At 43.9% G+C, this 24968-nt stretch overlaps 1 protein-coding gene across 4 annotated transcripts in view; it reads right to left on the reverse strand.

Annotated features, from left to right (window-relative positions):
• CSNK2A1 (casein kinase 2 alpha 1) overlaps nucleotides 1-11862 on the reverse strand; it is a 56871-nt gene extending 45009 nt beyond the window's left edge. For 2 of the 4 annotated variants that reach the window (XM_032604647.1, XM_032604646.1), the window contains exon 1: nucleotides 11720-11849. The gene's annotated coding sequence lies outside the window, so the exon portion shown is untranslated. Of the gene's footprint in view, nucleotides 1-9027; nucleotides 9284-11719 lie in introns of all 4 variants that reach the window. The other 2 variants (XM_032604644.1, XM_032604643.1) reach the window with 2 other exon arrangements.
• Between the last annotated feature and the right edge of the window lie 13106 nt (nucleotides 11863-24968).

Raw genomic sequence — 24968 nt, forward strand, 5'->3', positions numbered from 1 at the left:
TATATGTGGCATCTAAAATATGGTGCAAATGAACCTACCTACAAAACAGAAACAGACTCACAGACATAGAGAACAGACTTGTAGTTGCCAGTGGGGAGAGGGAGAGGAATGGTTTGGGAATTTGGGGTTGGTAGACACAACCTATTCACTTAGAATGGATAAACAACAAGATCCTACTGTATAGCACAGGCAACTATATCCAATCTCCTGGGATAAACCATAATGGAAAAGAATATTTGAAAAAGAATGTATGTATGTGTATAACTGAGTCACTTTGCTGTACAGCAGAGATTGGCACAGCATTGTAAATCAACTACACTTCAATTAAAAAAAAAGAATACTGTGACAAATAAGTCATGCAAGTGTTACTGTATTAAAAATAATAAAAAGGGGAAACTGTTATTTGGACCATACAAATTATTTCAAAATGGAGTTTATCAATGGGATCAGAGGTCCATTAACTCCCTAAAGTATATACAAAGTATCGTTGTGCAGGTACATTTTTTTGAAGAAAAGATCAGGAGCTTTCATTACAGGCTCAGAGAAATCTGTAAACCCCAGGAAAATTAAGAATCGCTGAATTAGACAAAAGGAAAGGTATATTTTTCACACTGCAAAATATCAATTTTAAAAGGTTAACTTGATGGAAATTCCCTGGCGGTCCAGTGGTTAGGACTCCATGCTTCCACTGCAGGGGGCACGGGTTCGATCCCTGGTCAGGGAACTAAGATCACTCAAGGCAAGCAGCAAAAAAAAAAAAAAAAAAAGTTAACTCGATAATTTACATAAATACTAAACAATTAAATTTCTCAAGTTACGCATATCCCATTTTTTCCTGAAGGAAGAGAGGAAGGCAATGTATCCTAGGCTTCAATTTATATTCCAGCATGAGACCCATGCTCGATGAATGATTAACAAAATGTCAGCTTCAGAAAAGATACAGTGGCATTCAGAGTCAGGTGAGGACACCAGCTTTACACAAGGGAACTTCAGTTCTGCCTTCCATTACTGCTTAAAAAAATAAGAAATTGAATTTCTTTACAAGTGTCCAAACTTTAATCGTTTAATCTTACACTTTAAAGTATATCCCGAGGGCTTCTCTGGTGGCGCAGTGGTTAAGAGTCCACCTGCCAATGCAGGGAACACAGGTTCGAGCCCTGGTCCGGGAAGATCCCACATGCCGCGGAGCAACCAAGCCCGTGAGCCACAACTACTAAGCCTGCGCTCTAGAGCCTGCAAGCCACAACAACTGAAGCCCACGTGCTGCAACTGCTGAAGCCCATGTGCCTAGAGCCCGTGCTTCACAACAAGAGAAGCCACCACAGTGAGAAGCCTGTGCACCGCAACGAAGAGTAGCCCCCGTTCGCCGCAACTAGGGAAAGCCCGCGCACAGCAGTGAAGACCCAACACAGTCAAAAATAAATAAACTTATTAAAATAAATAAATAAATAAAGTATATCCCTGAAATATACATGGAAAGAGAACTGCTTGAGGGTCAGAGACTTGAAAATGGTTTTTTCTAAACTTAAAGCCAAGACTACTTTAAGATTGGAATCCCCTAGAGTCTTAAAACTGTTAAGATACTCAATTACTGAACTTTCTGAATTAGGGCTTACAGCTTTTAAAAAGTCAAAACACAAAGAGAAAATATTTATATGGCAGACTTGGATAAAGGATCAAGACCTTTGGACCTAAGATCATTGGCTAGGAGGCCCTGTACCCTGCACAAATGGCCAGAAGGCTGAGGGGACCAGAATCTCAGCACTTCTGTAACTCTCCCTGATATAGTCCATTGGCTGAAAAATTCTGATTTAATTAACCTAAAGAGATCGTAAGCTCAGTAGTCAAAATCCATGCAAGTAGGCTGAGAAAACTATTATTATTTCATAGCTCCCCTTTATTTCGAGAGATAAGCAATCACCTTTTGCAGTTTTCAAGTATAGTTCACTAATATACTACCATTCCTTCTGGGAGATCATCTATTTGGAGGTCATTGGCACAAGAAAACAAAAAACAACCTAAACCTCCTAACCCTATAGCTTGAAATAAATCAAAAGAAAATAGATTAGTGGGGAAAATGAATGTAAGATTAAATGAAGCTATCTTTTTTTCCTCTACTTTATCAAACTAACACCATATAAATAATGTTTTTTTTTTAATTGGGGAAAAATACACAGGCCAAAAAGGTTAACAATTAGCTCCTTGACAGTTCCCCATTCCCAATCCAACCCCCAAATCCCAAGACTCCAAGTGCACATTGAATAAGCAAGAAAACTACCTGTTCAAAGCCAACAGTATAAGTTTTTTCGGGCCCTGTTAAGGGTCTGAATTCAGAATATAAATATTCACAATAACACCCGATAACTTCATGAAGTTATCAAGTTATTGCTTGCATAACCCTGCAGGATTTTCAAGATGTTATAATCTTAATATATCACTGGGCCTTATTTTTATTCCCATCTGCAAAACTTACAGGATTCTTGCTCTAAGGACAATACACTCAAGCATTTCCATAAAACAAACCAGCAAGTACGGAATCACAAAAAAACATTAGCATTTGGGCCTTCTGTGTGAATTTCATTTCTCCACCTTTAAGCCAGAAAAGGAATCAAAGTGTCAGTGTTACATAAATAACATAGCAACAGTGGGAGGTCTTCCAGTGAAGGGAAGAATTATAAGAAAACCTAAGCATGGTAAAGAATATGAAAAAAATTATATATAAATAAATATTTTATATATATATATATATATATGAATCACTGTAAATCAACTACACTTCAATAAACAAAAAAACCCAAGCAGTTTGATTTGAATTAACAGTTATATCTCAAACACTTGACATTAGTTTGAAGTACAGTAGTCTCCAATAATACAAAATATAATAAACGACGGGCAAAGAAGCTATCATCTGTGTATCTTTTTACCAGGCAACACGAGCGAAATAAAGTCACAATCTGAAGCTTTATTCCACTGGCCACAACCCTCTGGAAAAAAAGAAGATTCATTTGCGACCTAGAGTAATCTAAAGTAGAATCCATCTATGTATGTAATAACTATCATTTGAATGCCTCTTATAAACCAGATATGGTATGAGATGTAGATTCTCTTTCTAGAAATAAACATAGATTCAGAGGTTAAATAACCTGCTAAAAGTCACAAGGATACTAAGTGGCAGAGGCCAGATTTGAACTCAAGTCAAATGTTAGGTTTCAAAGCCTAAATAGGTTATTTTCACTAATTCAACACTATTTCCCCAATTCTGCACACTGATTCAACAACAGCTTACCTTTGTTATATGACAATGAAATGGATTGCTTTAAATCTGGAGGCAAGGTGAGGCGTGAGGGATATGAGTTTCAACAATCTGGAGTCTTCATTATTCTCCTATCTGAATAGGCTGGCCACCAGGTCACAGTGGTATACAAAATCACGTTTGAAAAGATGGAAGAACAACTCCCAAGGCAGATGGCTATTTGTATTCATTCTATAGTCATAAATACAGAGTACTGTAAAGTACTGATAAAGACAGGTTCCTGCTCTGCCTAAGCAGTATATGTATGATTTAAGAATACAGAGCAAAGAAAGCAAGTTAGTGGTTTACCTGAGAGAGCAAGACACAGAGAACATGTTAATGCAGGAAAAAGTTCTCCTCCAAACACACAATACAAAAGTTAATTCCCAAACTGATCAAAGAACCACTGGGAATAAGGCCTCTGATCCCAGGTTCACAAGTCTATAGGTGAGCAAAGCTTGAACTTCCCCCAAGTCTGCGATGGGAAGATTCACTTCTCTATCTAGAAGCAAGAGAACCCTAGATTCACCAAGACCAGATAACCACTTTGGCAATGCACACTGAAGGTAACTGAGGCAATCTACACTGGGCATGAGTTACATACTGACCCACCCCTAAGCTGCAGCAATTCAGTACCTCACCCACCCAGCAGGCCACACCAGAAACAAGTACAGGTCAAAAGGCCTCACTGAAAAATAAGAACTCATGGCAGCAAAAAATGAAAATAGAGTAAAGCGTAGCAGCATTGGCAATGAACACACCATCTTCACTGACAGGGAAAGGAAAGGCACCTGGCATTTTATAAATTATCTCCTTTAATCCTCAGAGTTACCCTGAGGTAACATTAGCTGGCCCTTTAGCTATTAATCCTCACAAGAATATTCTGAGGTAAGTACTGACCCCCATTTTACAGATGAAGAAACAGAAGGCTAATAAATAAGTTGTGCCGGGCTTCCCTGGTGGCGCAGTGGTTGAGAGTCTGCCTGCCGATGCAGGGGACACGGGTTCGTGCCCCGGTCCGGGAAGATCCTGCATGCCACGGCTGGGCCCGTGAGCCATGGCTGCTGAGCCTGCGCGTCCAGAGCCTGTGCTCCACAACAGGAGAGGCCACAACAGGGAGGGGCCAGCGTACCGCAAAAAAAAAAAAAAAAAAAAAAGTTGTGCCCAAGGTAGTTGTTATCCTAACTGCAGAGATGACAAAATCCAGGCTTAAGAGTAAGTTAAATAACCTTGGTTACTCAACCCAAACTTGGTCTATCTCACTCCAAAGCTGGAGCTCTTTCCAACTATCCTGCTGCCTCCTTCCCCCAGTCCTCCCAGTAATCTGTTAAAGAATTCCATTCAGAATGAGGAATTCTCAATCCACTGCCCACCAAATTTCTGCAGCTGTTTCAGAAACTATACCTAAGATACAAAGCCAAAGGAGTTTTCATAAGAAAACACTCCAGAAAGCTACTAAGTTATATGGAATGATGCGTTATTACAAAATGTCACTGGACAAATTTACAATGTCTGGGATAATTTAGCCTCAGCACAGCACCTACCTGAAATGTAGCAAGAACTCAGGGCTTGTTGAAAGAGTAACATTGTTTAAAACTGGTTATAAGTTCAATAAAGCCAAATGGCTAGTTTGTACTTTCTGATATGACATGATTAAATTTTTAGGAATATAATTTACACATTCATTTTTAACAAGGTTGCTTTCTTAAAAATTATATAATATTAATGAGCTAGCTAAATTGAAAAATGCCCATTAGTGCATTAGTCATAACTTCAGAAAAATTTCAAGTGTTCACTTTCCCAAGCAGATTAAAATGTTTCAGCTAATAAAAACCTGTCAGAAAATCTACAAGACCAGAAAGTATGAAAAGAAAAGTGGCCAATATAAAGGCATTTAAGATGTGACACATAAAATTATAAAACATTATTCTAAGTGTACCCTGGTATTTAACCCTAAAACCCTCACTTCAGATGACACATATTTTCTATGCAAGAAAACACTATCATCATTAATGTAAAAAAAGCTTGCCCACCACAGTAACCATTGCTAAGTACACTTCTTATGTCTAAGGCTGAAAGACACAGAATTTGTAGAAACCAGTGAAATCTCACTCCTAGTATAATACTGTTAATTCTTTCACCTTAAACTTTTAAAAAGACTCAGTCTTTGGGCTTCCCTGGTGGCGCAGTGGTCGAGAGTCCACCTGCCGATGCAGGGGACACGGGTTTGTGCCCTGGTCCGGGAAGATCCCACATGCCGTGGAGTGGCTGGGCCCGTGAGCCATGGCCACTGAGCCTGTGCGTCAGGAGCCTGTGCTCCGCAACGGGAGAGGCCACAACAGTGAGAGGCCCGTGTACCGCAAAAAAAAAAAAGACTCAGTCTTTGATTTCTATAATGTAAAGGAAAAAAAGTTTGGTCAACAAATTGGTCAGCTGCAATCTACCCTGGATCATACCAAATATTTAAGAAAAACTACCAGTTGTCTATAACCCAATGTAAATATTTGTTACAATGACAAATGACAGCAGTTCCTTTTCTTAATAATCCTAGAGGAATTTCTTCATTTGAAAAGCTAGCTGGCCTAGATTTCTCTCTAATAAGAAACAAGTAAATGATATAGTACTCTTTTGAAATTATCCATCTTAGGAGTTCAAAGAAATTTAGTGTATGAACACACTAACACCCTTGTGAAACAAACTTGGCCCAAGTCACCCAATGAATTGTGATAGACCAAGGATCAAATCCAGTTTCTCATTTTAAACCAAGTATCACAAGCATTACCTTAAAACACTAAGTCCTTACCTAATCCAATGCCAAATCATATCATTCTCAGTTTCTGAACTTGTTATAAATTGTACTGTAATATTTATGTAAAAGCTGTCATACAGTTGTCAAAACAATTATCATAAATGTTATAACAGTGAACATCTTTTGGGCATTTAACTGTGTTAGGTACTCTGCTAAATGTGTTACGTGCATTATCTCAACTAATCTTCACAATGACCCTCATGAGGAAACTGAGGCACAGAGAGATAAGCTACGGTAAAATCTAAAAAAAGGACAAGGCAGGGGTACACAGGGAATATAGTTTAAAAGCCATGAATCCCCATTGCATGGACCAGGATTCTAGGCCAGCTGTAGGGCTGAGATACTTGGTTTAGTCACTTAACCTTCATGTGGCCCAATTTCTTTTACTCTAAACCTAAAAGTCAAACAGATAATCACAAAAGTCCTTCGTACCCTGAAATGCTCTAATTCTGTAATCATCCTTCTATTCAGGTAACTAACTCAAAGAGAAACTGCCTTATTTCCTCCATCCTCTGAAGTTCTCTTCACTAAAGTTGAGAGTCCACATTTTATGAATCTAATCAATAACATACAGATAAACAACAAAAAAGCCTTTCTTAAAAGCTAGAACTCTATTCTGCAATTATGATCCCCAAACTTTATTCTTTTTTTTAAACTGTATTGGCTTTTTTAGAAATTGAAGTATAGTTGATTTACAATATTGTAATAGTTTCAGGTGTACAGCAAAGTGATTTAGTTATACACCCAAATTTTATTAACCTCAAATGACAATGACAGGGAGAAAAGACCTTACAACAACTTTGGGTTGGGGTGGGAGGTATGAAAGACCAGACAGACTACTGTATATAGTAGTGGCTATCCATTCATAAAAAATAATCACTCATTTCCATCTCTTCTAAAAAACAGGAATTAAGTCTATAAAGGGTTGTCAAATAAACTCAATGCCTTATTCAGCCGATAAAAATGAATGAAGGAATTATCCAAGACATTTATTATAGGCATGGAAGAATTATCAATTTATAGAAATTCTACCAGAATGGCCTAGAGCTCTAGAATCTACGTTTTACTGAGCTGGTCATTTAGCCCCTACAAATTGCATCTAATGACAGTAACAGGATGCTTAAACATCTAGGGAAGAGGCCTAGGTTCCACTCAACACCATTATTCTGTGAAGTCTTCCAGAACCAAATCACTACAGAATAATCTTTGCTGCCTTTGTTCTCTAGAAAATAATCCCCCAAAGATTCTTAAATAAAATCAGCAAAACCCCTCTAATTAGTTTTCTTTTTCTTAAAATTTTCTAATTGGTTTTCTATTGTTGCTGTAACAAACTACCGCAAACATAAAACAACACAATTTATTATCTTACGGTTTCTATAGGATAGAAGTGAGGTAGGCTTGGCTGGATCCTCTACTTATGGTCCTGCAAGGCCAAAAATCAAGGTGTCCATAGGGCTGTGTTCCTTTGTGGAAATTCTGGGGTGGGGAATCTGCTTTCAAGCTCATTCAGATTGTTGGCTGAATGTGGTTCCTTGCGGATGTAGGGCTGAGGTCCCCATTTCCTTGCTGGCTGTCAGCTGGGGCTGCCAGCACTCCTTCTTGTGCTTTCCACATGGTCCCCTCCAGTAATGGCAGGGTGAGACCCTCTCCTGCTTCAAATCTAACTCCAGCTGGATAAAGTTCTCTGCTTTCATGTGCATAGACTGGACCTACCCAGAAAATCCAGGATAATATTCCTATCTTAGGATCCTTAAACCACAGTTACATCTGCAAAGTCCCTTTTGCCACAAAACAGTAACAAATTCAGATTCCAGAGGTTAGGGCACATATATCTTTGGGGGATCATTCTACCTAACACAGTCCACCCTATGGGCTCCAAAGACTCATATCTCTCCCAAATGCAAATATATCCATTCTATCCTAAGGTCTCATTCCATTAAAGTCCAACTCAAAGTCCAAAAATCTCATCTAAAGCTCATCAATTCAAAACTCCCAAATCTCACCATCTAAATCAAATGTGGATGAAGCTCTGGTTGTAATACACTAAGTGCAACCCCTGGAGCACAATTCCTAGGGAAAAAAAAAAGTTATCTGTTCCCAACATACGACGGTGAGACTGGCATAAGGCAACTTATAGACATTCTAGTTCAAACAGGGAAAATATAAAAGAAAGTAGGGAAAATATAAGAAAAAGCAGATCCATCGGTCCAAAGCAGTTTCAAAATGTGGGCAAACTCCATTCCATTTCAAAGCCAGGGTAAACTCTTATGCAGCCTTCGACTCCACCTCTTTGGGCTCTTGGTTCCACCCTCTGAGTCATTCTTCTTTTTTAATGAAAAGGAGCACATTCACATCTAAGTAGTTTTTTTTACTAGCCTGCTTCCTACCAGTAAAACTGGGGGTGGGGGTTGGGGGGGGTTGAGAGCTCTCTTTAATTTACTACTTTGTGTTTTTCAATCCAAGCTGGCACTGTTTTTGCTAGTATAAAACGCTCAAGAACCTAGTGGGCTTCACATGAGCTCACTGAGACTCACACCCCACAAATAAACCAGGCTGTACCTTCAATACTTTGCTTGGAAATCTCAGCTAAATATCCAAGTTCATCACTTTTAAGTATTATTTTCCACCTGACCACAGGTCACAATTCTAAGCTTATTTGCCACTATGTAACAAAGATCCTCTTTCCTCCAGTTTCCAACGCACACCTCACTTCCACCTCAGCCCTCACTACTTCTACTAATGATCTGTTCTAGGTCTTTTCTATTATGCTCCTCAAAAAATTTGCTGGCCTCTTCTACTGCTGCTTTCACATTTTTAGGTAACAGTACCCCACTCTTGGTACCAAAATCTACACTAGTGTTCTATTGCTGCCATAACAAAACCACAAACGTAGTGGCTTTAAAACAATAGAAATTTATTGTCTCACAGTTTCTGTAGTTCAGAAGTTGGGTGGGCTTGGCTAGGTCTTCTGCTTAGGGTCTCACAAGGCCAAAATCAAGGTGTTATCCTTGCTGGAAACTGGGGAAGAATCCACTTTCAAGCTCATTCAGGTTGTTGGCCAAATTCAGTTCCTCGTGGTTGTAGGACTGAGGTCTCCATTTCCTTGCTGGCTGTCAGCCGGGGCTGGTCTTTGCTACTAGAGGCTCCCCGCATTCCTTCTCATGCTTTCCATGTGGCCCCCTCTAGCAACAGCAAATGGAGTCCCTCTCATGATTCGATTCTGATTTCCCCTTCTGCCCCATCTCTCTCGACTCCCAGCTGGAGAAAGTTCTCTGCTTTTAACGGCTCATGTAATTAGATTGGGCCTACCCACTAAATCCAGGATGATCTTCCTATTTTAAGATATTTAACTACATCTGCAAAGTCCCTTTTACCAAGTAACATATTTACAGATTCTGGGAATTAGAGTTTGGACATCTTGTCGGTGGTGGTGGTGGTCATTCTGCCTACTACAAACCCAAATCCTATGTCAAGTTTTAAACTTAGTTACCAAAGAAAACTTCTTTCTCCAAAAGAGTATGTGAAGTAAAGCTATATGTTCAGAGACAGAGACAATGGTAAAATCAAGGACTCTCACCCTGGAAGAGTGTGGCTAAGCAATAGAACCAAAAATACACTGTAAAAAAGAAGCTACTTGTTTCATCCCCAAACAGCTAGGCAATTAAACCATTAGGAAGAAAATAACCTATTGCTCCCCCTTAAATGTGTGCTCCTCTTCTCTACTGTATTCCATATAACAGGATATAACTAGGCATGTTTGGTTTTTGCATTTAAACAAAAGTTACCCCAGGGTGACCTAATTTTGTAATCAGCTGATAAACCAATCTAAGCAAACTTCAAATATTTTCATTCTTTCTTCAAGTCATACACCCTCCCCCAATAGCAAATGAAAGGCAAGTATTTCAAAGTCACAGAAGGATACAACTACCCAGGTAAAACTGATGGTGAACTTTTAAAAACGACACAAGGCAGAACTAGTATTGGTCCTGGTCTTTCAGCTCAAGGTCCACCAAGCCAGTTAAGCCAACTGACTTAACAACAAAAGAAAAACACCTCAACAACTACAAATATAATTTTCTGAAGCCTTGCTTATTGTCAGATTATTGACCATAAACTTTACCTAGACTGAAGGAACCCCATATATACCAGCTAGTCCCTTTAATAAAAGTGACAGGTGGGCTTCCCTGGTGGCGCAGTGGTTGAGAGTCCGCCTGCCGATGCAGGGGACGCGGGTTCGTGCCCCGGTCCGGGAAGATCCCACATGCCGCGGAGCAGCTAGGCCCGTGAGCCATGGCCGCTGAGCCTGCGCGTCCGGAGCCTGTGCTCCGCAACGGGAGAGGCCACAACAGTGAGAGGCCCGCGTACCACCAAAAAAAAACAACAACAACAAAAAAAACAAACAAACAAAAAAAAAAAAAAGTGACAGGTGAGGTCTATGGAGCACTTACTACCTACCAGGCACTGTGGTAAGCACTTGACACAAATTATCTTATTTACTCCTTACCATCTAGGAAATATTATCACCCCCATTTTACAGATAGGAAAACAGGTTTACAGAAGTTAGGTCACACAGCTAAATAACCGTGGCACTTATATTTGATAATCCAGATATTTACTGCCACTTCTTAGATGGAATGGGGTCTTCCAACTCTTAGAAAAATCTTCCCTTTCTAGCTTTCTTTTCATTTCCTCTCCTCACACCCACTTCTCAATAGAATTTAGCAGATGAAAGGTAATCAGGTCTTCCTCAATTAATTTGCTACCTCCTTTCCAGAACTCTTTCCTTCCCACAATAGCAACAGCCAAGAAGCAACTTCTCCTGACCCTTCCTTCCCAAAAACAAACTACATAAGCTCCACCCATCACCTGCCAAGGTTAGAAATGTTCCAACGCTGCAAAAATATAAACAACAACCGAAAAACAAAAACAAAAGTCCTACTCTTCAAAGGTCACAAACTAACATGCACACTCTTAGCTAACCTTTCATTCTACATACCTCTCCTCTTCCATCCAGGCTCCCAACTAACCCTTAACTCCAACTCCACCCGTTCTGCCCCACTTCATGGTCCCTTCCCCTTTATCCTCAGCGACCTCGCCCCGGGTCCCCTTCACCTTGCACCCCAGGGTGCAGGTGGGAAGCCCAATTTCGCCTAGAGGGGCCTTAGAAGGCCCCCACTACAGCTGCTCTGCTCCGCGGGAGGGTCCAGCCCAGTCTACACTGCGGGCACCACTCCCCTAGGCACCCTCCCCCAGCATCCCCCCTCGCCGGCCCCACCCCTCCAGCTCGCTTCCCCCTCTGCCGACCTCCTCCACCAACTTGCCCCCTAGTCCCCGCCCCAGCCCAGCCCTCTCCCCCGCAACAAGCTGGACTCTCGAGAGCCAGTTCCCACCCTATCAGCCTCTGCCACCAAGCCTCACTCCCCGCCCTGGGGGTTAGCCCAGGGCCTCCCCGATGGGCTGCAACAGCCTCGGCTAATGTGTGTGTGGTGGGGGGGGCAGGAGAAGGCGAAGGGCCGCTCGGGAGTCTGCTGGAAGCGTTAGAGGCGGCCGCGCCCCGCTGCCCCATCCTGGGCCCACCCGCACCCCCCAACGACCTCGCCTGATGGCTCCCACGGTACCTGTGGTGGAAGCTGCAGCGGCGGCGGCCGCTCTCCCCACTCTTCACACAGACAATATGGCGGCGGCGGAGCAGGAGACACACGGCTCGGCCGCCAGCCGCAGGGACCAGAGCGAGGCTGCAGCCGCCGCTGCCGGAAGCGGAAACCCCCCTCCGACCGGGAGGCGGGGCGGGACCGCTTCCGACTCCTCCCTCAGCGGAATCTCGGAGAGTGCGGTGCCATGCTGGGATGTGTCATTGTATCCCTAGGAGTTCAGTTCCGGACTGGGGCGCAAAATGGAACAAGTTCTCAACGTAAAGCATAATAAGGAGACTTGCAGTAATTAAGCGCATTTTATTTCAGTACCTGTACGAACTTAGGAGAGAGAGAACACGAACCTCCCACTAAGTGTATAATTGGTTTGACCCAAGGTAAGATGGCGGTTCCTAGGTTTCCCGCACTTCACCCAGCTGGCGAGTTCTACCAGTCGGCAAGCCGGCCCGCCTTATTTGGAAAGAAGCATGCGCGACCTTCAGAGCTAGAGAGAGCGAAGCGTTTTGGGAGTTGAAGTCTGCTGCTCAGGCCCCTCGTCTAGGGTTGGGGTTCCAGCAGCACGTTTTTTTCTGCTCAAACTTCGAGTTCCGGAACAAGTGAACGAAAGTTGGACCCCGGGAGTGATGTGGCGCAGCAGTCGAGGAAGTGACGGTACTAGCCCTCTAGAGACTGAGACCCAATTCATGCCTCTTACAGGAGCCCTTTGCAGAGCTGCCCATCTAGAATAAACTGTTTTCTCCCTTCGATCTGCCTCCCTCCACCCCGCTTGCCTGGGCAACGGCTCCAGGGCAGCTATAGGGAAGTTTCTGTCGTGCAAAACTGATCATGACGTCCTCTTGGTTAAAACCTCCCAAGTCTTTCCTTTGTGCACCAAAGATAGCCCAAGCTCTTCTCTTGACATCCAAGTTCCTGCATAATTTGGACACTTCCTTCGCCCCTAAGCCGCCTTTTCTGCCCCTCTCATTTCAGTTTCATGATGCTCCCACCCAATAAAACTGCAGACTATTATTGGAACTTGTCAGCCTCCCTCTCTTTGCACTGGCAGTTACATCTGTTACTGTCACCGCCTAGACTGGCTAACTTCTGTATGTCCATCGGGCTAATCCTTTCCTCTCGGGATCTTCCCTACCTTTAGTTCCCTCAGACCTAGGCACCATCCCTCAGCAACCTGACTGGTCCCTAGCCTGCCTGTTCCATCAGACTATGAGACCCCAGTGGACAGGGCTGAGTCTGATGATCACCCTGTTTCCTGCAGGCCCTGCTAAAAGCTTGTGTGTGTGTTACTGAGAGGAATTAAAGTGTTAGCCTCACCTCTGGTAGGGCAGAGGTGTGAGGTCTGGGACAAGTGTTAGAAGGTTGGGTTATTTTGGTACCTGCTTTTATCCCTGAGCTGCCTCAGAATAGCAGCTACCCAGGATGGGCCTCCCCACCCTCTCTAGCCCTCCTTTCACAGTTCATCGGCTGACTGGCACCTCTGCTCCCAAAGAGACAATCTCCTCCCCTGTGGGATGAGGTGGTGGCAGCTGCAGACATATAGTGATGGTCTCAGGGAGGTGGCCATGACCTTTTCTGGGCCTCATCTGTCAGGCATGTCTGTGGCATTTGACCCCAATGGGCTGAGAGTCCACAGAAATGGCTCTCTGGGTGCCCACAGGCTGGTTATTTCTCCATTATGGGTCTTGGTTTCCCCACTTGTGGACTGAGAAGGTTAGACAAGATGATTCCAAGGTTTCTGTGAGGCCGTCTTTCAGGAAATGAGGCCTTCGCTTAGCTTTTGGATAATGTCTTTTCAGCTCTTATGGCTCCTTTCCCCCTGTCTTTATTCACATTTATTCAATTCACAGCTGTTGATCACTTGCCATGAGCCAGACAGTGTGCTAGACGCTGGGGATGTGGCATGAGCAAGACAGATAACAGTTTCTCGTGAAATTCACCTAAAGTGATAAACAGCTAATGCACAGATAAAAAAATGAATAAGTACTGTGAAGGAAAAATATAAGTAGCTGTGAAAAGAATGAAAGAGGGGAGAACTTTAGCTTGAGTGGTTCAGAAGTTCTCTCTGAGAAAAAACAGTAAGAACAAAGGTCCTGAGGCAGGAAAGAGCTTGATAAGTTTGAGGAAGGAGGCCATGGGGGGCGGGGGCGCTGAAGCACTGTGAGTGAAGGGAAAAAGTGTAGGAAATATGGTGGGAGAGGTGGCCAAGGCATTCAGGCCATGATTAGGGGTCCGGAATTTCATCTGAAAAGAGTGAATGTTCTTTCCTATGATCTTGGCCCCTCCTACAGCCTCAGTTCTTCATTCTTCTACCCAATTCCATCCTCCATCCCTGACATCATTCAGAGGGCTCACCGAGGCACAGACATACAACCCTTTGCACTTTGTAGGACACAGTTGAGACCCAGCCCCTGCCATTTCTCAGGCTAGCCTGGTATAGGTCTCTGGTTCCAAAAAGCTATCAGTCTCCAGGGTTCATTAGTTATGGAGCCTCCAAAGACCAGCTCAGTTATCTTTAATACTAACTTCCTGACCCCCATAGCACAACTCTCAGGCTAGACTTCCTTCAAAGAACAATAACAACAGCCACAACCACAGTTAAGATGTTCACAGTACTTGTCCTGTGCCACACATTGAATGTTCATCATCTCATTTAATCCTCACGTCAGCCGGATGAGGTAGGAACTAAAAGTATCCCACTGTACAGACCAGGAAACTGAGGTTCAGTCAGATTACAGGACATGCCCCAGGTCACATACAAGAGATGGAGCTTGCATTCCAACCAGGGCCATAGGCACTGCGTAAGAAGAGCCTCAGCATATCAGCTTTCTATTGTTGCTCAACAAATCACCCCAAAACAGAGTGGTTTAAAACGACAATAAATTTTTGGTTATGTTTGTGTGGATTGGCAACTTGGACATGTCTCAGCTGAGACAGCTCTTTTCTTCTGTACATGGTCTTGCCCAGGCTTACTTCTATATTTGCAGTCAATTAGCAAGTCGGCAAGCTCACTGGTCCTATATGGCCTCATTCACAGGTCTGGCAGGTGGCTGGGCCTGCTGGCTTGAGTGCCTAGGTTCTTCTCCATGTGGCTTCTTCAGCAAGCTAGCTCAGGCTTCCTCATGATGGCGTCTGAAAGGAAAAGAACGAAGGCAGCAAGGCCTCTTGAGGCCTAGGCTCGGAAGAGCTGTAGCATCACTTTCACTGCATTTTATTGATCAAAGCCTGTCAGATGGCCAGCTCAGATTCAAGGAGACTAGAAATAGACTCCATCTCTTGATGGAAAAAACATCAAAGTCATATTGCAAAGAGTCGTGTGGGGGTGGGGGGATCATTGTGGCCATCTTTGTAAACAACATAGCACACTAAGTGACCATGGGTACAGAACTGGTTAAGTAAGTTATGGTACAGCTAAACGTGGTGCTATTAACAGGGAGAGCGCTTAGTATGTGTCAGACACTATACAAGATGCTTTATGTGTGTTAACTCATTTAATCCTCACAATAGCCCTATGTGACAGTTACATGTTTATCCCCATCTACAGATTAAGCACACCAAGTCTCAGAGAGGTTAAACCATGTGTGCAAAGTCACACAGCTAGTAAGTGGCAAAGCTGTTAAAAGTGATGAGGATCATTTAATTTCTGGACATGGAAAGCTGGCCTTGCCATACTATTATGTGAGAAAAAGCAAGAGACAAAACAAAAGTTTGGTGAGAACACATTTTAAAAACACTTAAAATTGGGTATATGTAAATGTATTATATAGTTTTAGACAAAGTTCAGGAAGGATTTACCACAAACTTTTTTTTTAATATTTATTTATTTGGCTGCATCAGATCTTAGTTGTGGTGCGCGGGATCTTTAGTTGCGACACGTGAACTCTTAGTTGTGGCATGTGGGAATCTAGTTCCCTGACCAGGGATCGAACCCAGGAGTATGGAGTCTTAGCCACTGGACCACCAGTGAAGGCCCCACAAACTTAATGGAGCTTATCTCAGGAGACAGGAAGAGAAGAGAACTTTAAACACTTCTGTCTGCCCTGTGTGAATTTTTTGTTTGATTTTTTCTTTTTGCAACACACATGAATTTTTATTTCAACACTGAACAAAGAAAAAAGCATTTTTAAAATGTTCTTCAACTTGTCTCTCACTTCTGTCTATTTGGTTTTTACATTTACTGTTTTTTTTTTGTTTTTTTCTTTTTGACACTACCCCAGCCCAGCCCCTTTTCAATTCTGGCCTGAAGTTTTGTGACTACTGTAGGGGCCCCCTCCTTTCTCCCCCTCCCATGTCCTCTGCACACTGCTACTGGAGGAAAGTTTATTAACCACCATGTACCTTTCTTGCTCAAGAGTTTTCAGTGGCATTGCATCACCTTCAGAGAAAGTCCAAACCTCTTGGCCTTGTGTATATGGCATGTGTAAAGTTGACTCCAGCTTGGTTGGATTCCAGCTCTGTCATTTACTAGCAGTATAAGCTTGGAGAAGTTATTGTATTTGACCTCTCTGAGCCTTAGTTTCCTTACCTGTTAAGAAAAACAGAGAGGGAGAGAGAGAAAAGAAAGAGAAAGAAGAAAGAAAGGGGAGAGGATATGATACTGAATATAGTTCCCTGTGCTATACAGTAAATCCCTGTTGTTTATTTTATGTATGGTAGTTTGCATCTGTTAATCCCATACTCCTAATTTATCCCTCCCCACTTCTCCTTTGATAACCATAAGTTTATTTTCTATGTCTGTGGATCTGTTTCTGTTTTGTAAATAAGTTCATGTTTTATTTTTTAGTTTCCACATATAAGTGATATCATATAATATTTATCTTTCTCTAACTTACTTCAGTTAGTATGATAATCTCTAGATCCATTCATGTTGCTTCAGATGGCAATATTTCATTCTTTTATGGCGGAGTAATAATATTCCACTATTCACAATAGCCAAGACATGGAAGCAGCCTGAGTGTTAGGCTGCCTAAGTGTTAGGCTGCTTCCATGTCTTGGCTGTTGTAAATAGTGCCACTGTGAACATTGGGGTGCAGCATGGCCTATCTTGCAGCAAATTAGATTACTAGTCAATGACTCAGTCTCTCCCGCAGTCAGGACTGATTGATACTCCCTGCTCCGTTGATATTAGATACAGCCATGCGATTTGCTTTGGCCAGTGGAATGTGGATGAAAGTGACAGTGTGCAGGTTCAGCCGAGGCCTTAAGAGGTCTCTCATGTTTTCAATGGCCCCCTTGGAATTTCCACCTCTGCCTTAAGGATGGGGCTGTCATTAGTGCATTCCATCTTTTTTTTTTTTTTTTTTTTTTTTTTTTTTTGCAGTATGCAGGCCTCTTACTGCTGTGGCCTCTCCCGTTGCGGAACACAGGCTCCGGACGCGCAGGCTCAGCGGCCATGGCTCACGGGCCTAGCCGCTCCGCGGCATGTGGGATCCTCCCGGACCGGGGCACGAACCCGTGTCCCCTGCATCGGCAGGCGGACTCTCAACCACTGCGCCACCAGGGAAGCCCCTGCATTCCGTCTTTTGAAACAGAGTTCCCATCAAGGTTGCCATAGCAAAGTCTGGGATAAAAATAGTTTTGTAGTTTAGTGTTTAGTTTGTATTATTATTATTTTGGCCAGCTGCACCACGTGGTTTGCAGGATCTTAGTTCCCCAACCAGGGATCGAACCTGGGCCCCTGGCAGTGAGAGCGCAGAGTCCAAACCACTGGACTGCCAGGGAATTCCCTGTATTAAATTTTAAATTGTATTTTTTTTCATGAACTCTATCTCTTTTGAATGTCAGGAATAGAGTGCTCTGTGTCAATTTAGGGAAGCAATAGCTTCCATCCAAATCCCCAACATCAAACAGGCTGGTCCAGAAGAATGAGAGACACATGGAGTAGCCAAACCCAGCAGAATCCAGGCAAGATCAGCCAAACCCCAAATGGTTTGGGGGAGGGACAGGGAGAAATCAGTATTTGCTGCTGTAAGGCACAGACATCTGGGGTGGTTTGTTATGTAACATTATTACTATGATACACCCATCTCATAGGGTCCTTGTTGGGATTAAATAAGTGATACGGTAAAGCCCTTAAAAATATGCTGGGGGCTTCCCTGGTGGCGCAGTGGTTGGGATTCCGCCTGCCAGTGTGGGGGACGCGGGTTCGTGCGCCGGGCCGGGGTGATCCCACATGCCGTGGAGCAGCTGGGCCCGTGAGCCATGGCCGCTGAGCCTGTGTGTCCGGAGCCTGTGCTCTGCGGCGGGGGAGGCCGCAGCAGTGGGAGACCCGCGTACCGCAAAAAAAAAAAAAAATGCTGACATAGAGCAAGGGTACAATCAATGTGAGTGATTATTATTGGGGGTGCAACTGTGAACAAAACAGTCCCTGTTCTCACAGGTCTCATGTTTTGTGGAGAGATGTGTCAGATGGTATCACATCTGACATGTGGAGAGTTGTTATGCTCTGTCAGATGGTGATGAGCGCTATGGAGGAGGATGAAGCAGGGAAGGAAGAAGGGGATGCTGTGGTGTAAATTCAAATAGGTGGTCAATGAAAGCCTTGCTGGGAAGGTGATTCTTGAAGAAACACCTGGAAGAGGTGAGGCAGGGAGTCATGAGGGTATATGGGAGAAGATTGTTCCTAGTAGAGGGTGGGCAAAGACCATAAAGTAGACTCATGCCTGCTGGGTTTAAGGAACAGCTAGTAGATAGGGTAGCTGAGCTGAATATGACATCAGGGAGATTCCCCTGGGACTAGTTCACGTACAGTTTGTGGGTCATTGTAAGGACTTTGGCTTCTGCTATGAGTGAGGTGGGCCGTATCGGAGGGTTTTGACCAGAAAGAGGACAGGACCTGCTTTGCATTTTTACAGGATCTCTGTAACTGCTGGGTATAGAATAAATGGAATATAAATGAGGGCTGAAGCAGGGAGACCAGGTAAGAGGCTACCGCCACAATACAGACAAAAGATGGTGATGGTTTGAACCAAGGTTAGACTTTGGGGTTATTTTGAAAGTAAAGCCAAAGGGACAGATTGAGTATGGAGTGTTTGAGAAAGAAAGGAATTGAGGATGACTCCAAGGTTGTTGCCCCGAAGAATGAAAGAAGGAATTTGCCATTCACTGAGATGAGGAAGGCTATAGGAGGAGAACTTTGTTTCAGGGGAAAGGAGGGGAGAATTACCGGTTCCATTTGGAACTTGTTAAATTTGAGGCACCTATCAGACTTCCAAGTGGAGATGCCTAGTTAGAAGTTGCGTGTATGAATCTGAGCCCAAGCTGGAGTTGTAATTTTGGGAGTTGTTATGGACTGAATTGTGTCTCCCCAAAATTTATATGTTGAAACTCTAACCCCCCAACATGACTGTGTTTGGAGATAGGGCCTATAAGGAGGTAATTAAGATTAAATGAGGTCACAAGGGTGGGGCCTTAATCCGATAATCCTTATAAGAAGAGGAAGAGACATCTGAGTGCCCCCCATCTCTTTCTTTCTCCCTGTGTGTATGTGTATGTGTATGTGTGTGTGTGTGTGTGTGTGTGTGTGTGTGTGTTTGTACAGAAGAAAGGACATGTGAGGACACACGAAGAAGGTGGCAAACCAGGAAGAGAATTCTCACCGGAAACCAACCCTGCTGGCACCTTTATCTTGGACTTTGAACCTCCAGAACTGTGAGAAATGAAAAATACATTTCTGTTTTTAAGCCACCCAGTCTGTGGTATCTTGTTATAGCAGAGTAGATTAATACAGGAGTCATCACTGTGGAAATGGTTTCTAAAGCCATGAGTCGGGGTGAGATCTCCAACAGAGTGAGCATAGACAAAGAAGAGGGCAGGACAAAGGACTGAGACCCCGGCCCCCAACGTTAAGAGACAAGGCAGTGGCCTGGGAACCAAGTAAGGAAAACATTTCAAGGGGGGAGAATTGCTGATCTATGTCAAGTGCTGCTGAGAGGTAAGGGAAGATGAGATGAGGACCAAGAACTGACTCAGCCAAGTGGAGGGCATTGTTACTTTGACAGGAGAGAGTTTAGGTAGAATGGTGGGAGCAAAAGCCTGATTGGAGTGGGATTAAGAGAGAGTATATAAAGATTAAGATATAAATACATACATACACACATAAGGAGAAAGGAAAGCTCTTAACAGTAAAAGGACAACTAATAAGTACAGAAAAAGAGGAATTAGAAATTTACCATTTGGCAGCCACCCTAGTAATAATTGTTTCAGGAGAGAATCATTAATGGATGCTGCAACAGTGGATTAAAGTTTGACAAGAAACAGGATATCTGCATAGTCTTAGAGTATCTCCTCACAAGATACTTATTAATTACAAAGAGTAAAATAGTAACTTTACAGTGGAGAAACCCAGCAGACACCAACCACATCAACCAAGTGATGAAGTGAGCATGGCCAGTAATGGGGCAAATTGACCTCATGCCCCGCCTCATGTGATGCACTGAGGGGATCATAGCATCCTTTCAGTGGTGTTTCTGCCAAAAATGTATAACTGATTCATGAGGAAACATTAGACAAACCCAAATTGAGGGATGTTTCTGTGGAATGACTGGCTTGTACTCTTCAGAAATGTTGAGCTCATGAAAGAAAGACAAACTAAGGAGCAGTTCTAGATTAAGGAGACTAAAGAGACACAAGAACTAGAATGTGATGTGAGATCCCGGACCAGGAAAAAATTTTCACTTAACTGTAGAAGATATTAGTGGGACAACTGGTGAAATTTGATTAAGGTCTGTAGATTAGATAATTGTATCAATGTAAAAATTTCTGATCTTGATTATTGTAAGAGAATGTCCTTGCTTTTAGGAAATACACACTTGTTTTTATGGGTAAAGGGAATCATGTCTGCAACTTACTGTAAAAGAGTTCAGGAAAAGGAGGAAGAGAGAGAGAGAATGATACAGCAAAGGTGGTAAAATCTGGGTGACTGGTATTTGGTTATTCTTTGTACTATTTATGTACCTTTTCTGTAATGGAAGGAGAGACATGGAGGCAGTGGTATGGACAATTTTTGAGGAGTTTTGCTGTGGGACTGAGGATGGGGTGGTAGGTGGAGAGCAAACTGGGGTCAAGAGAAGTTACTCAAATGCAGAAATACTAGCATGTTTTTATGTTGATGAGAATGATTCAGTAGATTGGAAATGATGGTGCAAGAGGGAGAAGAGAGTGTCTAGAAGGGAGGAAGATGGTGGGATCTGTACACAGTGGAGGGTTGACCATGGCTTGGAGCACAGGTAGTTGGTCCCTGGTCACAGAAGAGAAGGCAGAGTATTTATAAGTGGGTACCAATGAGGGTAGGCAGGTAGCTGTGTAGTGGAAGTTTGTGGAAGTATTTTCTAATTGCTACAGTTTTCCCTGTGGAATAGGAAGCAGGGTCCTCAGCTAAGAATGAGAACGGAGGAGAAGGTGATAGAGGTTTGAGGAGAAAAGAGGAAGGAATTGCCTGAGGAGAATTAATGGACAAGGGAACTCTAGCGTAATTGTCAGACAGAGCTAAAGACCTCATTGAGACTAGCCATCATGTAAGTAAAGTCAGACGAGCCCACGTGGTGGTGTGTTGATCCCTAGCCACATTCTACTGCAGGAGAACAAGCACAGAGGGACAGAGGGTGTCAACTGGTGGGTGTTTAGCCAGAGAGGGGCAGGGCCATCTCGGGTGTGCAGTGCATGGGAATGATGCTGCCCTGTGGCTTTACTCAGCAAGAAGACAAATGAGGACACAAGGGAAAAGGTGATGGGCTCAACGGATCAGAGCTCCCAGTAGGGCTGAAGGGTCGTTGGCATTGGGGTACTGGATCGAGTGAGCTAGAAAGATAGGAGGCAACTGTCATTGAGCTGGCTGCTAGAAATTGAGATAAAGGAAGGGTTGCAGGTAACGAATGTGACACATTGCCTTCCCTGGGCCACCATGGTAGAAAAGCCACCTGTTGGTGCTTCCAGCCGACAGCCAGACACTGAGCCTTCAGATAAGCATGGCCCCTGCCAACATCTGACTGCAACCAAGCAAGAGCTGTCCAGCTGATCCTTTCAAACTCCTGATTCACACGATAGTGAGGAAAAAATGGTTGTTTTAAGCCACTAAAGATTGGAGTGGTTGTGATTCAGCAATAGGAACCAAGTAGAACTGCTGGGTCCACTGGAGTGTCAAGGGCGTATTAAGTTCAACGCCCTAAGGCATGGGTTTTCTGTAATCAAGTAACTTCTCCTCTTTGGTAGTTGGGGACACCAAGGTTCAGAGAGGTTTAGTGACTTGCCCAAACTTGCACGGCTAGTGAGCAGTGAGTTGGGCTCTGAGCCCAGGCATTGCGGCTCAGAGCTTGTTCTCTCACTAACCCAGCATACATACTGTCCCCAGCGCACAGCATGGCATCTGGCACACGTAGGCTCATGCTGAACAGCAGACTGAGCTGTGCCTGGGATTTCCTCTGCCTTCCATCCTCAGATTCTCTCTCCTCCCCCACATTCTTCTTCAAGTTGTCCTGGGTGTCTTAGTCCACATGGCGGAGGACATGGGCAACCCTATCCTTTGGGTGGCCATTCATGCCTGCACTCTGCCATTCAGCAGGTTTTCCTGAGTGCCAACTCTGGGCAGACACTTCTAGGTTCTCAGTACACAAGGGAAACAAGTCAGTGTCCTTGGCCTGGTGGACCTAAGTCAAGCGGGGAGAAGATAACCAGATAAATCTACCATCACAAACTGGGCTTATTGCTAGGCTATGAGTGAGTGGTGTATGAACATGCATAGCAGGAAAAGCTGTCTTAGGTTAGGGAGGGAGGAAGAGTTTGCCCAGTGAAGGCAAGGAGGGATCCGTGACTGGGCTGACCAAGGAGGAGGAACAGCTTGGCCACAGATCCTAAGAGAGGATCATGCTGTTGCATTAAAGGCAGTGGAGGAGGCCAGTGGGACCTGAACATACATGAGGCAGGTGGGAGAGTGGAGGGAACATTGGGAGAAATGAGATGAGGGAGGTGGGCAGAGGCATGGCTTAAGAACAATAGGGAGCCATGGAAGGTTTAAGCAAGGGGGTGACTTTATATGATTTTTCACTCATAAAAGATCTCCTTGGCTTCTAGGTGGGGAGCAAGGAGGAGGGGAGCAGGGGGTGGGCTGTGTGAGAAGTGACGGTGTCATAGACTTGAGTAGAAGCAGTAGGGGAGACGGAGAGGAATGGATTGATTTGGGCTGTGTTTTGGAGCTGGAGTCCAGCACAGGGAAACTGAGGTCCGGTGCTTCCACAGACAGCCCCCCAGCTCTCCCAGCCCATTGGGGGCTTTCAGATACTTGTACCTTGTGGGAATCACATGTGGGTGGTTGGATTGGGGAATGGGTGCCTAGGACAGGTGACCCTGACCTTTGCCTGGTGACCTGTGAGTCTTGAATTGGGCTTTGAAGGAGCCATGGGGACCTTATGGGGCAATGGAGTGTGTCCTTAGAGGACAATCCCATCATCCCTCATTTCACACTGGGTAGGTCACTTCTCCTCTATGAGCCATAGTTTCCACATTGGTAACATGGAAAGGGGCAGTACCTACCACACTTTGGTGACATTACCCCCATTTTACAGGTGAGACCACTAATCCTCGGAGAGGGGGAGCGACTGTCCAGGGTCACACATGAGTAAGTGACACAGAACCCAGGTCGTAACCTGTTCTCTTGACCTCTCTGCTGCCCCATGTGCCTCCACCCTTTCCTGGGGCCTTAAGGCCTGAGGATGATTAGCTCGCACAACATGGTCTTTCCAGGAGGCCGAGGAAATCCACTGCTGGATGCTGGGGGGTTAGAAGCATGGGTTTGGATTCAGTTTCCAGTCCCACTCAGGGACCTTATTCTGCTTGAACCTCAGTTTCTCCCTCTGTAAAATGGGGTAAAACTACGCACTGTGTAGCACCTGGTAGGGGAACTGCAGATGTAATGATTCATACGTGCAAGTCGCTTTCCTAGCACAGTACCTTTTGAGGGGCCGGCACTCCTCAGTGCCTGCTGCTGCCATGATTGTCATGCAGTATAACAGTGGGTTGAATCTGGAACCCAGTGTTCCTTTTAACCATAATTATAACGCTTCTTTTCTTTTCTAAAATGAAATTCGCAAATAACATATCCTATTGACACACATATTTTTAAACATAAATAATACCTTAATTGTAATATAAAAGAAAGTAAAATGAAAGTAATTTAGAATAAATCAACACATAAATATTTCGGCACAATGTTGTCACAAAGTAGTCAGTCCTCCATATCCAAGGATTTAACCAACCTCAGACTGAAAATATTAGAAAAAAAAAATTTTTTTTCAGAAAGTCCTAAAAAGCAAAACATGAATTTGCCACATATTGGCAACTATTTACATGGCATTTACATTGTATTAGGTATTATAAGTAATCTAGAGATGATTTAAAGTATATGGGAGGATGTGCGTATGTTATATGCAAATACTACATTGTTTTATATAAGGGACTTGAGCATCCGCGGATTGTGGTATCTGCGGGAAGTCCCGGAACCAATCCCCCTCGGATACCAAGGGACGACTGTAGTCGGGAAGGCATGGATGACTGTAGTCGGGAAGGCAGCCCACTGTGAAACTGTGGGCTGAATCAGGAGTTCTGACAACTCAAACCCACAACTGCATGGCCATGGTGGTCCAAAATGTGAGTGGTTCTAGGAAAGTTTTGAACCAAGCACAGCCTGGTCTGTTCCCAACTAGTATGGTGGTTGCTTTCCTGGCAGATTCACTGTATATTAAAACCAAGCAAATACTATGCTGGAAAAGGCAAAATTATAGACAATAAAAAGATCAGTGGTTGCCAGGGATTTGGGGGGGAGGATGAATAGATGGCGCACAGGGCATTTTTAGGGCAATGAAACCCTTCTGTGTGATACTGTCATGGTGGATACAAGACATTGTGCATTTGTCAAAATCCACAGAACCTTGCAACACAAAGAGTGAATCTTTTTTGTTTGTTTGTTTTTTCGTGGCCCAGCCACTCCGCGGCATTTGGGATCTTCCCGGACCGGGGCACGAACCCGTGTCCCCTGCATCGGCAGGCGGACTCTCAACCACTGCGCCACCAGGGAAGCCCAAAGAGTGAATCTTAATGTAAGCTATGGACTTTGGTTAAAAAGGATGTATCAGCATCAGTTCATCAGTTGTAACAAATGTATCACTAATGCAAGGTGTTAATAATAGAAGAAACTGGGTGTGTTTGGGGAGAGGAAGTATAAAGGTACTTA

Source organism: Phocoena sinus, chromosome 15 (genome assembly GCF_008692025.1).
Source record: "Phocoena sinus isolate mPhoSin1 chromosome 15, mPhoSin1.pri, whole genome shotgun sequence".
Classification (NCBI taxonomy): Eukaryota; Metazoa; Chordata; class Mammalia; order Artiodactyla; family Phocoenidae; genus Phocoena; species Phocoena sinus.